A 21456-nucleotide genomic window follows, 5' to 3' on the forward strand; every position below is an offset into this window, starting at 1 on the left:
TGCAGCGTCGTGCAAGGAGTGTTTTGCCCGGTATGTATGCAGCACTTTCTGGGTCTCAGGAAAGCCATCTTGTCTCTGTTTTGTTGTCTAATGCTTGTTTTTGTTCCTTTTACAAGTCCCCCCCGGCCCGTGGCCGTTACGTGCAGCGTCGTGCAAGGAGTGTTTTGCCCGGTATGTATGCAGCTGTTTGCGGGTCTCAGGTAAGCCATCTTGTCTCCGTTTGTTGTCTAATGCTTGTTTTTGTTCCTTTTACATATCCCCCCCCGGCCCGTGGCCGTTCCGTGCAGCGTCGTGCAAGGAGTGTTTTGCCCGGTATGTATGCAGCACTTTCTGGGTCTCGGGTTAGCCATCTTGTCTCTGTTTTGTTGTCTAATTCTTGTCTTTGTTCCTTTTACAGGTCCCCCCCGGCCCGTTGCCGTTCCGTGCAGCGTCGTGCAAGGAGTGTTTTGCCCGATATGTACACAGCTGTTTGCGGGTCTCAGGTAAGCCATCTTGTCTCTGTTTTGTTGTCTAATGCTTGTTTTTGTTCCTTTTACAGGTCCCCCCCGGCCCGTGGCCGTTCCGTGCAGCGTAGTGCAAGGAGTGTTTTGCCCGGTACGTATACAGCTGTTTGAGGGTCTCAGGTAAGCCATCTTGTCTCTGTTTTGTTGTCTATTGCTTGTTTTTGTTCCTTTTACAGGTCCCCCCCGGACCGTGGCCGTTCCGTGCAGCGTCGTGCAAGGAGTGTTTTGCCCGGTATGTATGCAGCTGTTTGCGGGTCTCAGGTAAGCCATCTTGTCCTGTTTGTTGTCTAATGCTTGTTTTTATTTCTTTTACAGATCCCCCCCGGCCCGTGGCCTTTCCGTGCAGCGTCGTGCAAGGAGTGTTTTGCCCGGTATGTATGCAGCACTTTCTGGGTCTCGGGTAAGCCATCTTGTCTCTGTTTTGTTGTCTAATGCTTGTTTATGTTCCTTTTACAGGTCCCCCCGGCCCGTGGCCGTTCCGTGCAGCGTCGTGCAAGGAGTGTTTTGCCCGGTATGTATGCAGCTGTTTGCGGGTCTCAGGTAAGCCATCTTGTCTCCGTTTGTTGTCTAATGCTTGTTTTTGTTCCTTTTACAGATCCCCCCCGGCCCGTGGCCGTTCCGTGCAGCGTCGTGCAAGGAGTGTTTTGCCCGGTATGTATGCAGCACTTTCTGGGTCTCGGGTTAGCCATCTTGTCTCTGTTTTGTTGTCTAATGCTTGTTTTTGTTCCTTTTACAGGTCTTCCCCGGCCCGTGGCCCTTCCGTGCAGCGTCATGCAAGGAGTGTTTTGCCCGGTATGTATGCAGCAGTTTGCGGGTCTCAGGTAAGCCATCTTGTCTCTGTTTTGTTGTCTAATGCTTGTTTTTGTTCCTTTTACAGGTCCCCCCCTGCCCGTGGCCATTCCGTGCAGCGTCGTGCAAGGAGTGTTTTTGCCCGGTATGTACACAGCTGTTTGCGGGTCTCAGGAAAGCCATCTTGTCTCTGTTTTGTTGTCTAATGCTTGTTTTTGTTCCTTTTACAGGTCCCTCCCCAGCCCGTGGCCATTCCGTGCAGCGTCGTGCAAGGAGTGTTTTGCCCGGTATGTATGCAGCTATTTGCGGGTCTCAGGTATGCCATCTTGTCTCTGTTTGTTGTCTAATGCTTGTTTTTGTTCCTTTTACAGGTCCCCCCGGCCCGTGGCCGTTCCGTGCAGCGTCGTGCAAGGAGTGTTTTGCCCGGTATGTATGCAGCACTTTCTGGGTCTCGGGAAAGCCATCTTGTCTCTGTTTTGTTGTCTAATGCTTGTTTTTGTTCCTTTTACAGGTCCCCCCGGCCCGTGGCCGTTACGTGCAGAGTCGTGCAAGGAGTGTTTTGCCCGGTATGTATGCAGCTGTTTGCGGGTCTCAGGTAAGTCATCTTGTCTCCGTTTGTTGTCTAATGCTTGTTTTTGTTCCTTTTACAAATCCCCCCCCGGCCCGTGGCCGTTCCGTGCAGCGTCGTGCAAGGAGTGTTTTGCCCGGTATGTATGCAGCACTTTCTGGGTCTCGGGTTAGCCATCTTGTCTCTGTTTTGTTGTCTAATGCTTGTTTTTGTTCCTTTTACAGGTCCCCCCCGGCCCGTGGCCGTTCCGTGCAGCGTCGTGCAAGGAGTGTTTTGCCCGGTATGTATACAGCTGTTTGCGGGTCTCAGGTAAGCCATCTTGTCCCTGTTTTGTTGTCTAATGCTTGTTTTTGTTCCTTTTACAGGTCCCCCCGGCCCGTGGCCGTTCCGTGCAGCGTCGTGCAAGGAGTATTTTGCCCGGTATGTATGCAGCTATTTGCGGGTCTCAGGTAAGCCATCTTGTCTCTGTTTGTTGTCTAATGCTTGTTTTTGTTCCTTTTACAGGTCCCCCCGGCCCGTGGCCATTCCGTGCAGCGTCGTGCAAGGAGTGTTTTGCCCGGTATGTATGCAGCACTTTCTGGGTCTCAGGAAAGCCATCTTGTCTCTGTTTTGTTGTCTAATGCTTGTTTTTGTTCCTTTTACAGGTCCCCCCCGGCCCGTGGCCGTTACGTGCAGCGTCGTGCAAGGAGTGTTTTGCCCGGTATGTATGCAGCTGTTTGCGGGTCTCAGGTAAGCCATCTTGTCTCCGTTTGTTGTCTAATGCTTGTTTTTGTTCCTTTTACAAATCCCCCCCCGGCCCGTGGCCGTTCCGTGCAGCGTCGTGCAAGGAGTGTTTTGCCCGGTATGTATGCAGCACTTTCTGGGTCTCGGGTTAGCCATCTTGTCTCTGTTTTGTTGTCTAATGCTTGTCTTTGTTCCTTTTACAGGTCCCCCCCGGCCCGTTGCCGTTCCGTGCAGCGTCGTGCAAGGAGTGTTTTGCCCGGTATGTACACAGCTGTTTGCGGGTCTCAGGTAAGCCATCTTGTCTCTGTTTTGTTGTCTAATGCTTGTTTTTGTTCCTTTTACAGGTCCCCCCCGGCCCGTGGCCGTTCCGTGCAGCGTAGTGCAAGGAGTGTTTTGCCCGGTACGTATACAGCTGTTTGAGGGTCTCAGGTAAGCCATCTTGTCTCTGTTTTGTTGTCTATTGCTTGTTTTTGTTCCTTTTACAGGTCCCCCCCGGACCGTGGCCGTTCCGTGCAGCGTCGTGCAAGGAGTGTTTTGCCCGGTATGTATGCAGCTGTTTGCGGGTTTCAGGTAAGCCATCTTGTCCTGTTTGTTGTCTAATGCTTGTTTTTATTTCTTTTACAGATCCCCCCCGGCCCGTGGCCGTTCCGTGCAGCGTCGTGCAAGGAGTGTTTTGCCCGGTATGTATGCAGCACTTTCTGGGTCTCGGGTAAGCCATCTTGTCTCTGTTTTGTTGTCTAATGCTTGTTTATGTTCCTTTTACAGGTCTCCCCGGCCCGTGGCCGTTCCGTGCAGCGTCGTGCAAGGAGTGTTTTGCCCGGTATGTATGCAGCTGTTTGCGGGTCTCAGGTAAGCCATCTTGTCTCCGTTTGTTGTCTAATGCTTGTTTTTGTTCCTTTTACAGATCCCCCCCGGTGGTATATAAATAAATAATACCGGATCTATTTTTGAATGAATGAATGAATAACAGATAGCTCAATAAATAAGAGTCAAGATTCGAGGTAGTAGGAGTTTTGCAGGTTTAATACAGCATAAGGACAGGAACAGGACAACCTGCATAGGAATAGGATGACAGGGCCCAGCAGCTGCTGGGGCTGGGTCTGGGATGAGCGCGCGCTAACTTTTAATAACAATACACGAGCATATATACATAGCGCAAACACATAGCATTACATTGCAGTAGGCGTAGCAGTGGGTGGAGCAGAAGGCGTGACGCGTAGCAGTCGCGAAAGATAAGAGTAAAAAGAAGGTGTAACTCAGACATGTGATGCAAACGTAACAGAATATGTCATGAATGGGCGGAAACATAGGAGGGGGCTACCTAAGGAGCCGGGACCTCTAACCTGATGGTGCGCGCAAACTGGCAATGACGTGTTACGAGGAGAAGCTGGGGGCTATGAACTCTGTGCTAGGAGCAGAGACTAAAGTCTGGAGGGTCGGAGCGACATGTACCTAAACCCTATCTAGTATCTGATGTTTAGGGAACATGTTGATATAAACTAGAAGTCATGAGGGGAAAGGCTAACTGACTCTAAGACTGGACCATGCATTATTCTACATGTAGTGCGTGATGAAGAATATGAGATGACCATTAAATGCAGTATTTCTCTAACGTGGAGACGTGAAGGCTAGACAATGACGGAAACTATTGATGTAGTTCAGTAGCTTAGGAATGCAGAGAAGGAAGACTAAACCGATAACGGGAATCATAACATAGTCTTGGCAGACTCAGAGACTGAGCCAAGCTGCACCGGGCACTGCGAGGCAGGAAGTAAGTGAAAGGTCGAGGATACAGGTGGGGGCTGTATCGCTCCTCAGCGAGGCTTCAGGAGACAGGAGCTGAATCTGATGTCCGGGCCCTGTTGAGGCCTGGAAACGGGGACTTTATAATGAAATAACGTGCACACTGAGAAACGTGGCAACGTAGCTTTACATAGGCCTGATATTCGTAGTATTCACGAGGACTGGAAACTGGCATACTAGAGGAGGACACAACTGTAATTGCGTCTTGAATCGGACATGGGGAATAACATATGCATATTGGTCATGCACACATAACATATGATGGATGACACGTAGGGACACAGAACATGACAAAATTTACTTTTCCACATTCCCTCCTTGTCACTACGTTTCCATCAGGAAACATCAATATTCATGATACCATCTATCATTTCATACAGTACCATTTGTTCATCTCGAATTGTCTTGGAACGGGATTTAGAACGGGGCTTGGGACTAGGAATACAAGAGGTAGCACACATGCCGCAAATCGCAGGGCCACATTGTATACAGAGGCAGCAGCTGAATATGATCGCTACTGCGATACCTAGAAAGGACAGGACTTTCCATCCCCAGGCGGAAATTATATTCCAGAACCAACCGGACCATGTCCAGGTGCCTGGATCTTGGTGTAATAGATGGGCAATTTTATGAAGTCTGGTTATAGCTGAATAAACAGACGGCGCGTTATTTGGAATAAAAATGCAACAACTGGATCCGATGACTCTACAGGCCCCGCCCCTATCGGCCAGTATGACGTCAAGGACGAGACGATTCTGGAGCACAACAATTCTCATAAAGGATTGCTCTTCGGTTAAGTTACCTAGAGCGGAGGCAGTCTCATCTACTACAGCTTCAAGGGTTCTTGTTAACCTACGGATTAGCTTACTGTTTACAACTGTACCTAAATAAGGGAACACACCTTTATCAATATCAATGAATTGCTCTGCAGCAGTTTCAGTATAATCGACAATCGGGAGGTTTCTCTTGTGTCTAGTATGTACTAGGAAGGAATTCCTATGGTAGTCAGGTGGGGCTAGGAAAACAGGTGGCAGTAGGAAGGCAATGTAACAGGTTCCCTCCCAATCGAGGGGCAGACGAACATATGCAGTTTGACCACAAACAAAATAAGAATGACGTGAAGCTTTAAAAATAGATTTCCCACTGTCACTATACTTGATAATAGTAGTACAATCACTATGTCCTACGTGTACAGAACCATTATTTCGGACACATAATTCGCCTTTGACTGGTAATACTGAAATAGCAGGTGAGTCTGGAGTAGTATCAGACTGAACATTCAGGACCATGAAATTCGAAGAATAGTTACCTAAATTGTACACTTCATTTTCTAGATCTAAACCTGTTCTGTGGGGGAGACCTTGCTTGTCTGGGAAACATGTACTGTTAAGAAAAGACATATCTGTTGAGGATGACGTTAACGTGGACCATGCTCCACACGAACCATTATGTGAAAATGGATAAGGAAAGAGTGGCAGAACTCCCTTCGGGGTCTGGAAAGGGGGGAGTCGACCACACACCCAACAATTAGTGGCATTGCTGGTCTGGTGTGAGTAATGTAACATGCGGATAAATGTATTGTTACGCATAGCGAGGCGGTATGAATATTCGTGAGGAGGCAGATCACTAAACGTGTGCTCTACTGTAACATTAGAAGGCTTATTTACATGAGGAACTGGAAAACACAGGAAAAATGCGTAACTAGTGCAGGAAATCATTATGCTGAGAAATAATATGAAACTTAGAAAAACGATACATCGGTTTGAGTTTTGACTAACTCTCTCACTATGGGGGTCTATTTTATACATGTCAGAAACAGTCTAACCGTTTCACCTAGGGGAGGACTTAGACAATCGAACTGACTGACTTATTTTACTAGACCGGAGTTTTTGTTTATACTCCTGTTGCGGAGTTTTCTCTAACAGGGGAGGGGTTGTGTCAATGTCATTTGCGGGACAGTCCTTAGGAACAATGTTTTGACAAGTCTTGATATCCTGGGAAATGTTTTTAAAGACCGGCTTTAATCCGTAGAATTTCTTGACGTGCGAAAGGTGCACCCAGCCGCGGCGTCCTTCCAATTTCACAGCTGTACGGGTGGTGAGGAGGACCTGACGGGGCTCCTTCCAACGTGGCTCCAGCGGACTTGATCTGTCAAAGTTCCGGACGAGCACCATCGAACCTGGAACGATCTCATGCGGTGCCACCTCGGTATTGTCTGGAAATGCGGCGGCAACCTGTGAACGACATGAGTTGAGGGCAGACATCAAGGAAGCTAGGTAATCTGTCAGCATATTACATGAAACATCAGTAATACTTCGGGGTCTAGGAGTACCCCACATGTTAGGGGGGCGGCCGAAAACGACCTCATACGGGGACAGACCTGATCTGGAATGTGCGACCATGCGCATATAAAACAAAGCGACTGGCAGAGCTACTAGCCAGTCCACACCCTTATCTTTACATATTTTGGCAATTCGAATTTTCAGAGTCTGATTATGTCTCTCGACTAGACCGGCTGCTTCAGGATGGCGTACACAATGAAACTTCCACTGGTACCCTAACAACAGGGAAACGTGCTTCATCAGTTCAGATGAGAATGGCTGACCGTTATCAGAATATACGACTCTAGGGAGTCCATATCGAGGGAAGAATTCACGAACCAACTGCTTGGCAGTGGTCGCGGCTGTGTAATCTGGGACTGGATATGCTTCTGTCCATCTGGACAAAGCGCATACAACTACAAGAACATACTTGAAACCTCGACATCGCTCCATCTGAATATAATCCATCTGGAGGACCTCAAAAGGGTGGTCAGGGGGCTGGAAACCACCTTGTTCCACCGGGACACTTTTACCTGGATTAAACTGACAACATATCATACAGGTACGGACTTTCTGCTTGGCTGCAGCTCGTAAATGCTTGTTAAACCAAATGTTCTGGATACTGTCTAACATTGCTTTTTCTCCTAAATGTGCTGGACTATGTGCGGTATTAATGATGACTTGAACCATAGAGTCGGGGAGAAACCATGCGGTCCTACCCTTCGTCACCCATCCTTGATCTGTCTGGACCCCTCCTTGTTCAGACCATTTCTTGATTTCATCGGGAGTAGCATGTAACTGGATATCTATGACATCTTGAGTAGGGTCCTTAACTGTCATACATGTAGTCAGATCTGGAGTGTGTGTCATGTTAACTGGAATGTCTGGAGTCTGTGCTGTAAGCTTGGCTGTGCGATCTGCTAGATCATTACCTTGAGAAATAATGTCAGTAACTTTCGTATGTGCTTTGCATTTCATGATAGCGATAGATGTCGGTAAGTGTATGGCATCTAACAGAGCTTGAATAAGGAGACCATGCTGAATCTTGGTTCCATGAGAAGTCATGAAACCTCTCTCCTGCCAGAGCACTCCGAAGTCGTGTACAACTCCAAATGCGTAACGTGAATCTGTGTAAACATTAACTTTCAGGTTCTTGGCGTGTATGCAGGCTTGTGTCAGAGCAACTAGCTCTGCTGCTTGAGCGGACAGGGTATCAATACGGTGTGTTTCAATAACTTCAGTGTCAGTAGTCACTGCATACGCGGCTACTAGTTCTCCTGTACTAGTTCTCATACATGAACCATCCACATAAAGTGTCAGGTCAGGATCTGGTAACGGAATGTCTGTCAGGTCTTGTCTTGGCTTTGTCGTAATGTTGACTACTTCCACACAGTCGTGTGCGGCAGGATTTGAACTAACTGATGGTAACAGTGTAGCAGGATTCAGGATGTTGCAGCGTCTAATATCTATGTGTGGCTGAAACAGTGTCAATTCATAACCTGTTAAACGTGCAATTGTCAAGTGCTGAGTTTGTGTTCGGTTTAAAAGAACTTCCACGGAGTGTGGGACTTGTACTGTCAAGGTATGTCCTAAGACTATGGAATCACTTTGTCTGATAGCTAGTGCTGTGGCTGCAACTGACTTGAGGCACGCAGGCAGAGCCTGGGCGACCGGATCTAATGTGCTAGAAAAATAAGCACAGGGCTTGTATTGTCCTGCTTGATCTTGTGTGAGAACAGATAATGCTGTACCTTCACGTTCAGTAACGAAAAGTGTAAAAGGCTTACTGTAGTTCGGTGTCGCTAGAACTGGAGCTTGACATAAAGCTTTCTTTAACTCGTTGAAACTAAGTGTATGTTCAGATGTCCAAGGGAGAACAGTCGATACGGCTGCCTCCTGTGTCGTTAACTGTATCAGTGGCTTGGCTAGAAATGCATACTGGGGAATCCATTGTCTGCAATAAGAAGTAAGGCCGATAAAAGCACGTACCTCCTTCTGGGTCTTGGGCTGAGGAAGACTCGCTATCAACTGGATACGGTCTGGTGTCAACTGCCTACCCCTCTTGGACAGTAAGTGTCCTAAGTAGACCACTTGCTGGACACAGAATTGAAGCTTCGAAGGGGATACCTTGTGCCCCATCTCGGCTAGAAAATACAGAACCGTGAGTGACGCTCGCTCGCAAGCACGTTCAGAACGGGCTGTGATCAGTAGATCATCGACATACTGGAGCAGGGCAGTGTCAGTTGGCATATGAATGTTGTCAAGCTGTCTCTTAAGTGCTTGGCTGTAAATACTAGGGCTTTCTGTGAAACCTTGAGGAGCTCGTGTAAACATATAGCTCCTTCCATTTAAACAAAATCCGAAAAGAAACTGGCTGTCTGGATGAATCGGAACACTAAAAAATGCGTTCTTGAGGTCTATGACAGTGAAGAACGTGGCTTCGGAATCAATGGCTGTCAATAGGGAAGAGATATCTGGGACAACTGGGTACTGAGGAATAATACATTTATTAAGCTCTCGTAGGTCGATCACTAATCGATATACTGGGGGTGCATTTGGATCAGTACGTTTCATGACTGGAATGATCGGAGAGTTACATACGTTGGAGTCAGTTTCTACAACTACTCCTTGAGCCATGAGCTCGTCAATAATTTTGGATAAGGCTGCTACAGCCTCGGGTGGCAATCTGTACTGTCTGATTCGTGGTAACACTACACCTGGTTTGAGAGTCACACGATGGGGTGTGATTTGCATGTAACCTACATCAGTTGGACCTTGCGCCCATAAATGCTGCGGAACCTTAGACAGTCTGGAATCAAAATCTCGTAATACATAGTGACCCTTAAAGTCACGTAGGAACAGACGTATTCCCTCTGGGGAACAACATATAACTGCACCTAACTCTTTCAGTGTTTTAATGCCTAATAGATTTTCTGGACATGACTTAGTAAGTAACAGATCAGTAGTGCGGGACAATGGACCTACTTCTAGAGTGACTGGCTTTGAAATCTCATTAACGATAGGCTTTCCTGAAAATCCAAGGGAAACATTTCTTGAGCCTGAGAGCGGAGCCCCTGGAACTTCGGCATGACTAATTGTGGTCCTACTTGCCCCTGTATCAATCAAAAACTTTCTGTCTTTCCCTAATACTTGACTGTGAACATAGGGACCTTCTTGATCTACAGGTATCTCGATGAGAGGCAAGCCTACCTCCCTCTCTAGGCTGTTTCATGAATATGGCTGGTACTCTGGATACTCAGACTGTGCATACTGGTACATCTGCGATGTAACATGCTGTGTTGCAGCGATAGGCTGCGGTGCTGTAACTGTCTGTTGTGCATTCTGTGGCTGAGGAATCTGTGAAACTTGTTCCTGTCTAGGCGGACGTGGTCTTTCTTTAGTCTTACCAGTAGCTATGTTATGTTTCAGAACTGCACACTCATTTATAAAATGACCTGGCTGTTTACAATAATTGCAGTTCCCTTTAACGGGTGCTGCAGGATGACTGGCTTGATTCGGACCCCTCTTCTGACTGTCTTGAGGAACAGATTGTGCAACTAGTACTTTCATTTTCGTGTCTTTCATACGTTTTCTCTCGTGTTCTTGCTCTTCCCTGATTCTATTCTGGTGGTACTGGAGCATCTGGAGCATCTGGGACGGAGTATTTGCTTGCCAGGTGCTTTCGACTTTCAAAACTCGGTTTTTAACTTGTGGGCTTGAATTCTCGACTAATTTAGTAACGAAAAGGTGAGGGTATGACTCACTACTTGTCTTGAGGCCACTGTTGATACTAAAGCACTTTTCAAACCTAGAATAAAAATCACTAATATCTTCATCTTGTTTCTGTTTACAGGCTGAGATTGCATCCCAGTCTTCTTTTCTCGTTGTTAATAATCTGGGTAAAACTTGAATTAATAATTCTGGTAATTCTTTACATTTCTCTCCAAGACCAGTACCTGGTACACGTATCTTATCTTCTGCTTCTAGGACTGACCAATCTATCTTTTTCTCTCCCACCTCCCATTCTTTTTCCTTTAGCTTTTCATACACCCCTGCGGGTAGCAGAACCTTTAACATTTTAATGATATCTGGGTAAGTGTATTCTCCCATACGGAGCATGTCTTTTAATTCTCTATGGAACCCTGCTGGATCTTTATCATGACAGGGAATTAATTTCTTCATTTCGAGGAGTTCCATCTTTGTGATCGGAGTGTATACAAACACTCGCTGCATTTCGCCACCCGCTCCTCTGACTGGGTGGACTTCTCGTAACGGATTCTGTCTGTCTATGTAGAATGATTTACTTTCTGGGGGTGAGACATGAACAAAATGCGGGTTCAAGAATGTTCTATATTTATGACGTTGTTCTAAAATGACACTAATTAAATCGGTACCTAGACCTCTCCATCTATACTGGAGTAACTCGTTCAAGATATCATGTAACGGGCCTGGATCAGAATGTTGACCCTCATACAGAGTAATGAGGTGCTGAATCATATACATACCCACCAGTCGCTGCTCGGCTGGGGGCATTTTCAGAAACATTTGTGCCACTATTTCGTCTGGAAAAGTGGTAGAATCAGTAATCCATCTGACTGCTGATCGGACTAGTTCCTGTTCATGCATAGTACTTAACTCACTATAACCGATTCGTGATTTCAGAATGTGATCGGTAGCTTGAAATACTTGTTCTAGGGAACCTTGTTCTGGTGCTGGATGATGGAAAATAGACTTGTGTTCTAGACGTAAATGGCGATCTGGAAATCTAGGTTTTCCTACATACGCTATTCTGGCAGTATTCTCGTCGTCTTCCTCTTCAGGATCAGAGGTACTTTCTTTCTCGCTTACTTGTGCTGCTTTACGCTGTTCGTGTATCTTTATTATCTCTCTACGAATTTTCTTGTACATACTTTCCATGGCACCAATGGTATTGTGCTTTCCTTCGGCTATATTATCACTCCACTTTGTTAGAGTTTTCATTTCTTCCGGGTCTTTAGACGGGTAATCCTGTTCTCTTATTAGACAGTTAATTAAGAACTTTAATATCATGCGCTGAATCTCGGCTTTCCTTTGAGACATGGCATCACTAATACTTTGTGGGTCATCCCCTGTACGGATGAAACGATATATCCGGTCTAGATCTTCTTTCATATTCGGCAGGGTGACTAGATACTCGGTCACTCTCCTTACGCGTACGGAATATAAAACCATATTAAACTCGCCTGGAACTGGGTCATAGACACATTCGCCAAGGGTTTGCCTGATCTCTGCAACAGACTTATTACTCTTAGGAGTACGCTGTGATGCTTGAGCATGTAATTCGGGTGCTGATAAACGCTTGTATGGCGGCGGAGTTTGAGGAAGACCTCCTCCTGCGGCCCCTAAACTAGAATCATCAACTGATGCTTTTCGTCCTGGCAGGGTCGGTAATTGTAACGTGGGCTGGACTTGTATGGCGGGCTGACCCGGGGGGGCTGTTAAGGGCACCCCGGTGTCTGGAGGAGCAGGAATTACCTGATTTACAGGGACTGGCGGAGCGCGAACAGGATTTGCATATTCGGGGACTGTGTCGTCCAGATAGGACGAAATAAAAATATCAGCTGCGGTCGGTTTGTGACGTAGCTTGGTCGGAACTAATGGTGGCGGGAAATTACTGGATGCCTCCGGGGTCGCTTTTGGCAAGCCCTCGGCAAGAAGAGGATACATACCCTTAATGAGGGCATTCCTCTGTCTGTCTGATTGCTCAGTTCTAACTCGTTCACCTATCTCGATTAATTCTCTTTCTTGGGCTCGTTCTTGGGATTCTCTACTTAGTTCTGACTTTCTGATTTCTTTTTCGGTTCTTTTATGAGCTTCTTTGCGCCATAACTCGATGGCATCTTTCTGTGATTGTCTGGCTTTCTTTCTCCATAATGCTTCCTCTACTCGCATGATGCATTCGGCATCCCATGTACCCGATACGGGCCATCTATACTTTTCTTCTAACTGTTTGGTATATTCTACCCATAAATCTAGATACAATATGGCGCTTATGCCATGCTTCTGATACATAAAGTGACCTGGACTGTCCCTGGGCGGGACGGGAACTGCTGCTTCCAGCAGACCCTTTCTAGTTTTTAACTGACGTAATTTTGAGAAGAGCGGCATGACTGGACTATAATCTGGACATAATACAATACACAATGAAAACACGAAATCACGTCGCACTCATACCACAACATTAAAATACATGAAGAACATTATAAATAACAGTTCGAACAGAATACCACCTGAAAATACTTGAAATTTCTCGAGAACAGAACTGACTAGAACAGAAACTGGATGCACTGCTGAAACAGTACGAAACTTACCGGTCTCTTAAAGAGACACGTCAGGACCCGCATCCACCGAAGTGGACACTTCGTTTGTGGGACTGTGTACCACCAACCCACAGACCAGAGTCAATTAAATTGACCCTGTCTAGATACCACCCCAGTAACGGTACTCACCGGGCAGCAAGAACGGAAGGCCTCGGACTGGACTGGACTGCTACAACGACGAACTTCGGACTTCAGTTACGGGTGGACCTCCGGATACCTCGGACCTTGGACTCTTGGCTTGGGCTCTGGTCGGGACTCGCCGCGTTCCTCCACCGTCTCGTCTGGATGCTGGACCGCCTCCTCCGTCTCCTCCGTGGGCCTGAGGGATACTTGAGCAGAAATATCTGCCACTGCGCAGAAGAGTTCCGTCACGACTGCAGAGGGTCAGGGGGTCGGCGTGGCTTCACCGACGCGTGGGGAAAGGGCAAGTCCCTGTTCGGGCGCCATTATGTGGTATATAAATAAATAATACCGGATCTATTTTTGAATGAATGAATGAATAACAGATAGCTCAATAAATAAGAGTCAAGATTCGAGGTAGTAGGAGTTTTGCAGGTTTAATACAGCATAAGGACAGGAACAGGACAACCTGCATAGGAATAGGATGACAGGGCCCAGCAGCTGCTGGGGCTGGGTCTGGGATGAGCGCGCGCTAACTTTTAATAACAATACACGAGCATATATACATAGCGCAAACACATAGCATTACATTGCAGTAGGCGTAGCAGTGGGTGGAGCAGAAGGCGTGACGCGTAGCAGTCGCGAAAGATAAGAGTAAAAAGAAGGTGTAACTCAGACATGTGATGCAAACGTAACAGAATATGTCATGAATGGGCGGAAACATAGGAGGGGGCTACCTAAGGAGCCGGGACCTCTAACCTGATGGTGCGCGCAAACTGGCAATGACGTGTTACGAGGAGAAGCTGGGGGCTATGAACTCTGTGCTAGGAGCAGAGACTAAAGTCTGGAGGGTCGGAGCGACATGTACCTAAACCCTATCTAGTATCTGATGTTTAGGGAACATGTTGATATAAACTAGAAGTCATGAGGGGAAAGGCTAACTGACTCTAAGACTGGACCATGCATTATTCTACATGTAGTGCGTGATGAAGAATATGAGATGACCATTAAATGCAGTATTTCTCTAACGTGGAGACGTGAAGGCTAGACAATGACGTAAACTATTGATGTAGTTCAGTAGCTTAGGAATGCAGAGAAGGAAGACTAAACCGATAACGGGAATCATAACATAGTCTTGGCAGACTCAGAGACTGAGCCAAGCTGCACCGGGCACTGCGAGGCAGGAAGTAAGTGAAAGGTCGAGGATACAGGTGGGGGCTGTATCGCTCCTCAGCGAGGCTTCAGGAGACAGGAGCTGAATCTGATGTCCGGGCCCTGTTGAGGCCTGGAAACGGGGACTTTATAATGAAATAACGTGCACACTGAGAAACGTGGCAACGTAGCTTTACATAGGCCTGATATTCGTAGTATTCACGAGGACTGGAAACTGGCATACTAGAGGAGGACACAACTGTAATTGCGTCTTGAATCGGACATGGGGAATAACATATGCATATTGGTCATGCACACATAACATATGATGGATGACACGTAGGGACACAGAACATGACAAAATTTACTTTTCCACAGTTCCGTGCAGCGTCGTGCAAGGAGTGTTTTGCCCGGTATGTATGCAGCACTTTCTGGGTCTCGGGTTAGCCATCTTGTCTCTGTTTTGTTGTCTAATGCTTGTTTTTGTTCCTTTTACAGGTCTTCCCCGGCCCGTGGCCCTTTTCGTGCAGCGTCGTGCAAGGAGTGTTTTGCCCGGTATGTATGCAGCAGTTTGCGGGTCTCAGGTAAGCCATCTTGTCTCTGTTTTGTTGTCTAATGCTTGTTTTTGTTCCTTTTACAGGTCCCCCCCGGCCCGTGGCCGTTCCGTGCAGCGTCGTGCAAGGAGTGTTTTGCCCGGTATGTATGCAGCTATTTGCGGGTCTCAGGTAAGCCATCTTGTCTCTGTTTGTTGTCTAATGCTTGTTTTTGTTCCTTTTACAGGTCCCCCCGGCCCGTGGCCGTTCCGTGCAGCGTCGTGCAAGGAGTGTTTTGCCCGGTATGTATGCAGCACTTTCTGGGTCTCGGGAAAGCCATCTTGTCTCTGTTTTGTTGTCTAATGCTTGTTTTTGTTCCTTTTACAGGTCCCCCCCGGCCCGTGGCCGTTACGTGCAGCGTCGTGCAAGGAGTGTTTTGCCCGGTATGTATACAGCTGTTTGCGGGTCTCAGGTAAGCCATCTTGTCTCTGTTTTGTTGTCTAATGCTTGTTTTTCTTCCTTTTACAGGTCCCCCCCGGCCCGTGGCCGTTCCTTGCAGCGTCGTGCAAGGAGTGTTTTGCCCGGTATGTATGCAGCTATTTGCGGGTCTCAGGTATGCCATCTTGTCTCTGTTTGTTGTCTAATGCTTGTTTTTGTTCCTTTTACAGGTCCCCCCGGCCCGTGGCCGTTCCGTGCAGCGTCGTGCAAGGAGTGTTTTGCCCGGTATGTATGCAGCACTTTCTGGGTCTCGGGAAAGCCATCTTGTCTCTGTTTTGTTGTCTAATGCTTGTTTTTGTTCCTTTTACAGGTCCCCCCCGGCCCGTGGCCGTTACGTGCAGAGTCGTGCAAGGAGTGTTTTGCCCGGTATGCATGCAGCTGTTTGCGGGTCTCAGGTAAGTCATCTTGTCTCCGTTTGTTGTCTAATGCTTGTTTTTGTTCCTTTTACAAATCCCCCCCCGGCCCGTGGCCGTTCCGTGCAGCGTCGTGCAAGGAGTGTTTTGCCCGGTATGTATGCAGCACTTTCTGGGTCTCGGGTTAGCCATCTTGTCTCTGTTTTGTTGTCTAATGCTTGTTTTTGTTCCTTTTACAGGTCCCCCCCGGCCCGTGGCCGTTCCGTGCAGCGTCGTGCAAGGAGTGTTTTGCCCGGTATGTATACAGCTGTTTGCGGGTCTCAGGTAAGCCATCTTGTCCCTGTTTTGTTGTCTAATGCTTGTTTTTGTTCCTTTTACAGGTCCCCCCGGCCCGTGGCCGTTCCGTGCAGCGTCGTGCAAGGAGTATTTTGCCCGGTATGTATGCAGCTATTTGCGGGTCTCAGGTAAGCCATCTTGTCTCTGTTTGTTGTCTAATGCTTGTTTTTGTTCCTTTTACAGGTCCCCCCGGCCCGTGGCCGTTCCGTGCAGCGTCGTGCAAGGAGTGTTTTGCCCGGTATGTATGCAGCACTTTCTGGGTCTCAGGAAAGCCATCTTGTCTCTGTTTTGTTGTCTAATGCTTGTTTTTGTTCCTTTTACAGGTCCCCCCCGGCCCGTGGCCGTTACGTGCAGCGTCGTGCAAGGAGTGTTTTGCCCGGTATGTATGCAGCTGTTTGCGGGTCTCAGGTAAGCCATCTTGTCTCCGTTTGTTGTCTAATGCTTGTTTTTGTTCCTTTTACAAATCCCCCCCCGGCCCGTGGCCGTTCCGTGCAGCGTCGTGCAAGGAGTGTTTTGCCCGGTATGTATGCAGCACTTTCTGGGTCTCGGGTTAGCCATCTTGTCTCTGTTTTGTTGTCTAATTCTTGTCTTTGTTCCTTTTACAGGTCCCCCCCGGCCCGTTGCCGTTCCGTGCAGCGTCGTGCAAGGAGTGTTTTGCCCGATATGTACACAGCTGTTTGCGGGTCTCAGGTAAGCCATCTTGTCTCTGTTTTGTTGTCTAATGCTTGTTTTTGTTCCTTTTACAGGTCCCCCCCGGCCCGTGGCCGTTCCGTGCAGCGTAGTGCAAGGAGTGTTTTGCCCGGTACGTATACAGCTGTTTGAGGGTCTCAGGTAAGCCATCTTGTCTCTGTTTTGTTGTCTATTGCTTGTTTTTGTTCCTTTTACAGGTCCCCCCCGGACCGTGGCCGTTCCGTGCAGCGTCGTGCAAGGAGTGTTTTGCCCGGTATGTATGCAGCTGTTTGCGGGTCTCAGGTAAGCCATCTTGTCCTGTTTGTTGTCTAATGCTTGTTTTTATTTCTTTTACAGATCCCCCCCGGCCCGTGGCCGTTCCGTGCAGCGTCGTGCAAGGAGTGTTTTGCCCGGTATGTATGCAGCACTTTCTGGGTCTCGGGTAAGCCATCTTGTCTCTGTTTTGTTGTCTAATGCTTGTTTATGTTCCTTTTACAGGTCCCCCCGGCCCGTGGCCGTTCCGTGCAGCGTCGTGCAAGGAGTGTTTTGCCCGGTATGTATGCAGCTGTTTGCGGGTCTCAGGTAAGCCATCTTGTCTCCGTTTGTTGTCTAATGCTTGTTTTTGTTCCTTTTACAGATCCCCCCCGGCCCGTGGCCGTTCCGTGCAGCGTCGTGCAAGGAGTGTTTTGCCCGGTATGTATGCAGCACTTTCTGGGTCTCGGGTTAGCCATCTTGTCTCTGTTTTGTTGTCTAATGCTTGTTTTTGTTCCTTTTACAGGTCCCCCCCTGCCCGTGGCCATTCCGTTCAGCGTCGTGCAAGGAGTGTTTTTGCCCGGTATGTACACAGCTGTTTGCGGGTCTCAGGAAAGCCATCTTGTCTCTGTTTTGTTGTCTAATGCTTGTTTTTGTTCCTTTTACAGGTCCCTCCCCAGCCCGTGGCCATTCCGTGCAGCGTCGTGCAAGGAGTGTTTTGCCCGGTATGTATGCAGCTATTTGCGGGTCTCAGGTATGCCATCTTGTCTCTGTTTGTTGTCTAATGCTTGTTTTTGTTCCTTTTACAGGTCCCCCCGGCCCGTGGCCGTTCCGTGCAGCGTCGTGCAAGGAGTGTTTTGCCCGGTATGTATGCAGCACTTTCTGGGTCTCGGGAAAGCCATCTTGTCTCTGTTTTGTTGTCTAATGCTTGTTTTTGTTCCTTTTACAGGTCCCCCCGGCCCGTGGCCGTTACGTGCAGAGTCGTGCAAGGAGTGTTTTGCCCGGTATGTATGCAGCTGTTTGCGGGTCTCAGGTAAGTCATCTTGTCTCCGTTTGTTGTCTAATGCTTGTTTTTGTTCCTTTTACAAATCCCCCCCCGGCCCGTGGCCGTTCCGTGCAGCGTCGTGCAAGGAGTGTTTTGCCCGGTATGTATGCAGCACTTTCTGGGTCTCGGGTTAGCCATCTTGTCTCTGTTTTGTTGTCTAATGCTTGTTTTTGTTCCTTTTACAGGTCCCCCCCGGCCCGTGGCCGTTCCGTGCAGCGTCGTGCAAGGAGTGTTTTGCCCGGTATGTATACAGCTGTTTGCGGGTCTCAGGTAAGCCATCTTGTCCCTGTTTTGTTGTCTAATGCTTGTTTTTGTTCCTTTTACAGGTCCCCCCCGGCCCGTGGCCGTTCCGTGCAGCGTCGTGCAAGGAGTATTTTGCCCGGTATGTATGCAGCTATTTGCGGGTCTCAGGTAAGCCATCTTGTCTCTGTTTGTTGTCTAATGCTTGTTTTTGTTCCTTTTACAGGTCCCCCCGGCCCGTGGCCGTTCCGTGCAGCGTCGTGCAAGGAGTGTTTTGCCCGGTATGTATGCAGCACTTTCTGGGTCTCAGGAAAGCCATCTTGTCTCTGTTTTGTTGTCTAATGCTTGTTTTTGTTCCTTTTACAGGTCCCCCCCGGCCCGTGGCCGTTACGTGCAGCGTCGTGCAAGGAGTGTTTTGCCCGGTATGTATGCAGCTGTTTGCGGGTCTCAGGTAAGCCATCTTGTCTCCGTTTGTTGTCTAATGCTTGTTTTTGTTCCTTTTACAAATCCCCCCCCGGCCCGTGGCCGTTCCGTGCAGCGTCGTGCAAGGAGTGTTTTGCCCGGTATGTATGCAGCACTTTCTGGGTCTCGGGTTAGCCATCTTGTCTCTGTTTTGTTGTCTAATGCTTGTCTTTGTTCCTTTTACAGGTCCCCCCCGGCCCGTTGCCGTTCCGTGCAGCGTCGTGCAAGGAGTGTTTTGCCCGGTATGTACACAGCTGTTTGCGGGTCTCAGGTAAGCCATCTTGTCTCTGTTTTGTTGTCTAAGGCTTGTTTTTGTTCCTTTTACAGGTCCCCCCCGGCCCGTGGCCGTTCCGTGCAGCGTAGTGCAAGGAGTGTTTTGCCCGGTACGTATACAGCTGTTTGAGGGTCTCAGGTAAGCCATCTTGTCTCTGTTTTGTTGTCTATTGCTTGTTTTTGTTCCTTTTACAGGTCCCCCCCGGACCGTGGCCGTTCCGTGCAGCGTCGTGCAAGGAGTGTTTTGCCCGGTATGTATGCAGCTGTTTGCGGGTCTCAGGTAAGCCATCTTGTCCTGTTTGTTGTCTAATGCTTGTTTTTATTTCTTTTACAGATCCCCCCCGGCCCGTGGCCGTTCCGTGCAGCGTCGTGCAAGGAGTGTTTTGCCCGGTATGTATGCAGCACTTTCTGGGTCTCGGGTAAGCCATCTTGTCTCTGTTTTGTTGTCTAATGCTTGTTTATGTTCCTTTTACAGGTCCCCCCGGCCCGTGGCCGTTCCGTGCAGCGTCGTGCAAGGAGTGTTTTGCCCGGTATGTATGCAGCTGTTTGCGGGTCTCAGGTAAGCCATCTTGTCTCCGTTTGTTGTCTAATGCTTGTTTTTGTTCCTTTTACAGATCCCCCCCGGCCCGTGGCCGTTCCGTGCAGCGTCGTGCAAGGAGTGTTTTGCCCGGTATGTATGCAGCACTTTCTGGGTCTCGGGTTAGCCATCTTGTCTCTGTTTTGTTGTCTAATGCTTGTTTTTGTTCCTTTTACAGGTCTTCCCCGGCCCGTGGCCCTTTTCGTGCAGCGTCGTGCAAGGAGTGTTTTGCCCGGTATGTATGCAGCAGTTTGCGGGTCTCAGGTAAGCCATCTTGTCTCTGTTTTGTTGTCTAATGCTTGTTTTTGTTCCTTTTACAGGTCCCCCCCTGCCCGTGGCCATTCCGTGCAGCGTCGTGCAAGGAGTGTTTTTGCCCGGTATGTACACAGCTGTTTGCGGGTCTCAGGAAAGCCATCTTGTCTCTGTTTTGTTGTCTAATGCTTGTTTTTGTTCCTTTTACAGGTCCCCCCCGGCCCGTGGCCGTTACGTGCAGCGTCGTGCAAGGAGTGTTTTGCCCGGTATGTATGCAGCTGTTTGCGGGTCTCAGGTAAGCCATCTTGTCTCCGTTTGTTGTCTAATGCTTGTTTTTGTTCCTTTTACAAATCCCTCCCCGGCCCGTGGCCGTTCCGTGCAGCGTCGTGCAAGGAGTGTTTTGCCCGGTATGTATGCAGCACTTTCTGGGTCTCGGGTTAGCCATCTTGTCTCTGTTTTGTTGTCTAATGCTTGTCTTTGTTCCTTTTACAGGTCCCCCCCGGCCCGTTGCCGTTCCGTGCAGCGTCGTGCAAGGAGTGTTTTGCCCGGTATGTACACAGCTGTTTGCGGGTCTCAGGTAAGCCATCTTGTCTCTGTTTTGTTGTCTAATGCTTGTTTTTGTTCCTTTTACAGGTCCCCCCCGGCCCGTGGCCGTTCCGTGCAGCGTAGTGCAAGGAGTGTTTTGCCCGGTACGTATACAGCTGTTTGAGGGTCTCAGGTAAGCCATCTTGTCTCTGTTTTGTTGTCTATTGCTTGTTTTTGTTCCTTTTACAGGTCCCCCCCGGACCGTGGCCGTTCCGTGCAGCGTCGTGCAAGGAGTGTTTTGCCCGGTATGTATGCAGCTGTTTGCGGGTCTCAGGTAAGCCATCTTGTCCTGTTTGTTGTCTAATGCTTGTTTTTATTTCTTTTACAGATCCCCCCCGGCCCGTGGCCGTTCCGTGCAGCGTCGTGCAAGGAGTGTTTTGCCCGGTATGTATGCAGCACTTTCTGGGTCTCGGGTAAGCCATCTTGTCTCTGTTTTATTGTCTAATGCTTGTTTATGTTCCTTTTACAGGTCCCCCCGGCCCGTGGCCGTTCCGTGCAGCGTCGTGCAAGGAGTGTTTTGCCCGGTATGTATGCAGCTGTTTGCGGGTCTCAGGTAAGCCATCTTGTCTCCGTTTGTTGTCTAATGCTTGTTTTTGTTCCTTTTACAGATCCCCCCCGGCCCGTGGCCGTTCCGTGCAGCGTCGTGCAAGGAGTGTTTTGCCCGGTATGTATGCAGCACTTTCTGGGTCTCGGGTTAGCCATCTTGTCTCTGTTTTGTTGTCTAATGCTTGTTTTTGTTCCTTTTACAGGTCTTCCCCGGCCCGTGGCCCTTTTCGTGCAGCGTCGTGCAAGGAGTGTTTTGCCCGGTATGTATGCAGCAGTTTGCGGGTCTCAGGTAAGCCATCTTGTCTCTGTTTTGTTGTCTAATGCTTGTTTTTGTTCCTTTTACAGGTCCCCCCCTGCCCGTGGCCATTCCGTGCAGCGTCGTGCAAGGAGTGTTTTTGCCCGGTATGTACACAGCTGTTTGCGGGTCTCAGGAAAGCCATCTTGTCTCTGTTTTGTTGTCTAATGCTTGTTTTTGTTCCTTTTACAGGTCCCTCTTC

Source organism: Lissotriton helveticus, chromosome 3_1 (genome assembly GCF_964261635.1).
Source record: "Lissotriton helveticus chromosome 3_1, aLisHel1.1, whole genome shotgun sequence".
NCBI classification, from domain to species: domain Eukaryota; kingdom Metazoa; phylum Chordata; class Amphibia; order Caudata; family Salamandridae; genus Lissotriton; species Lissotriton helveticus.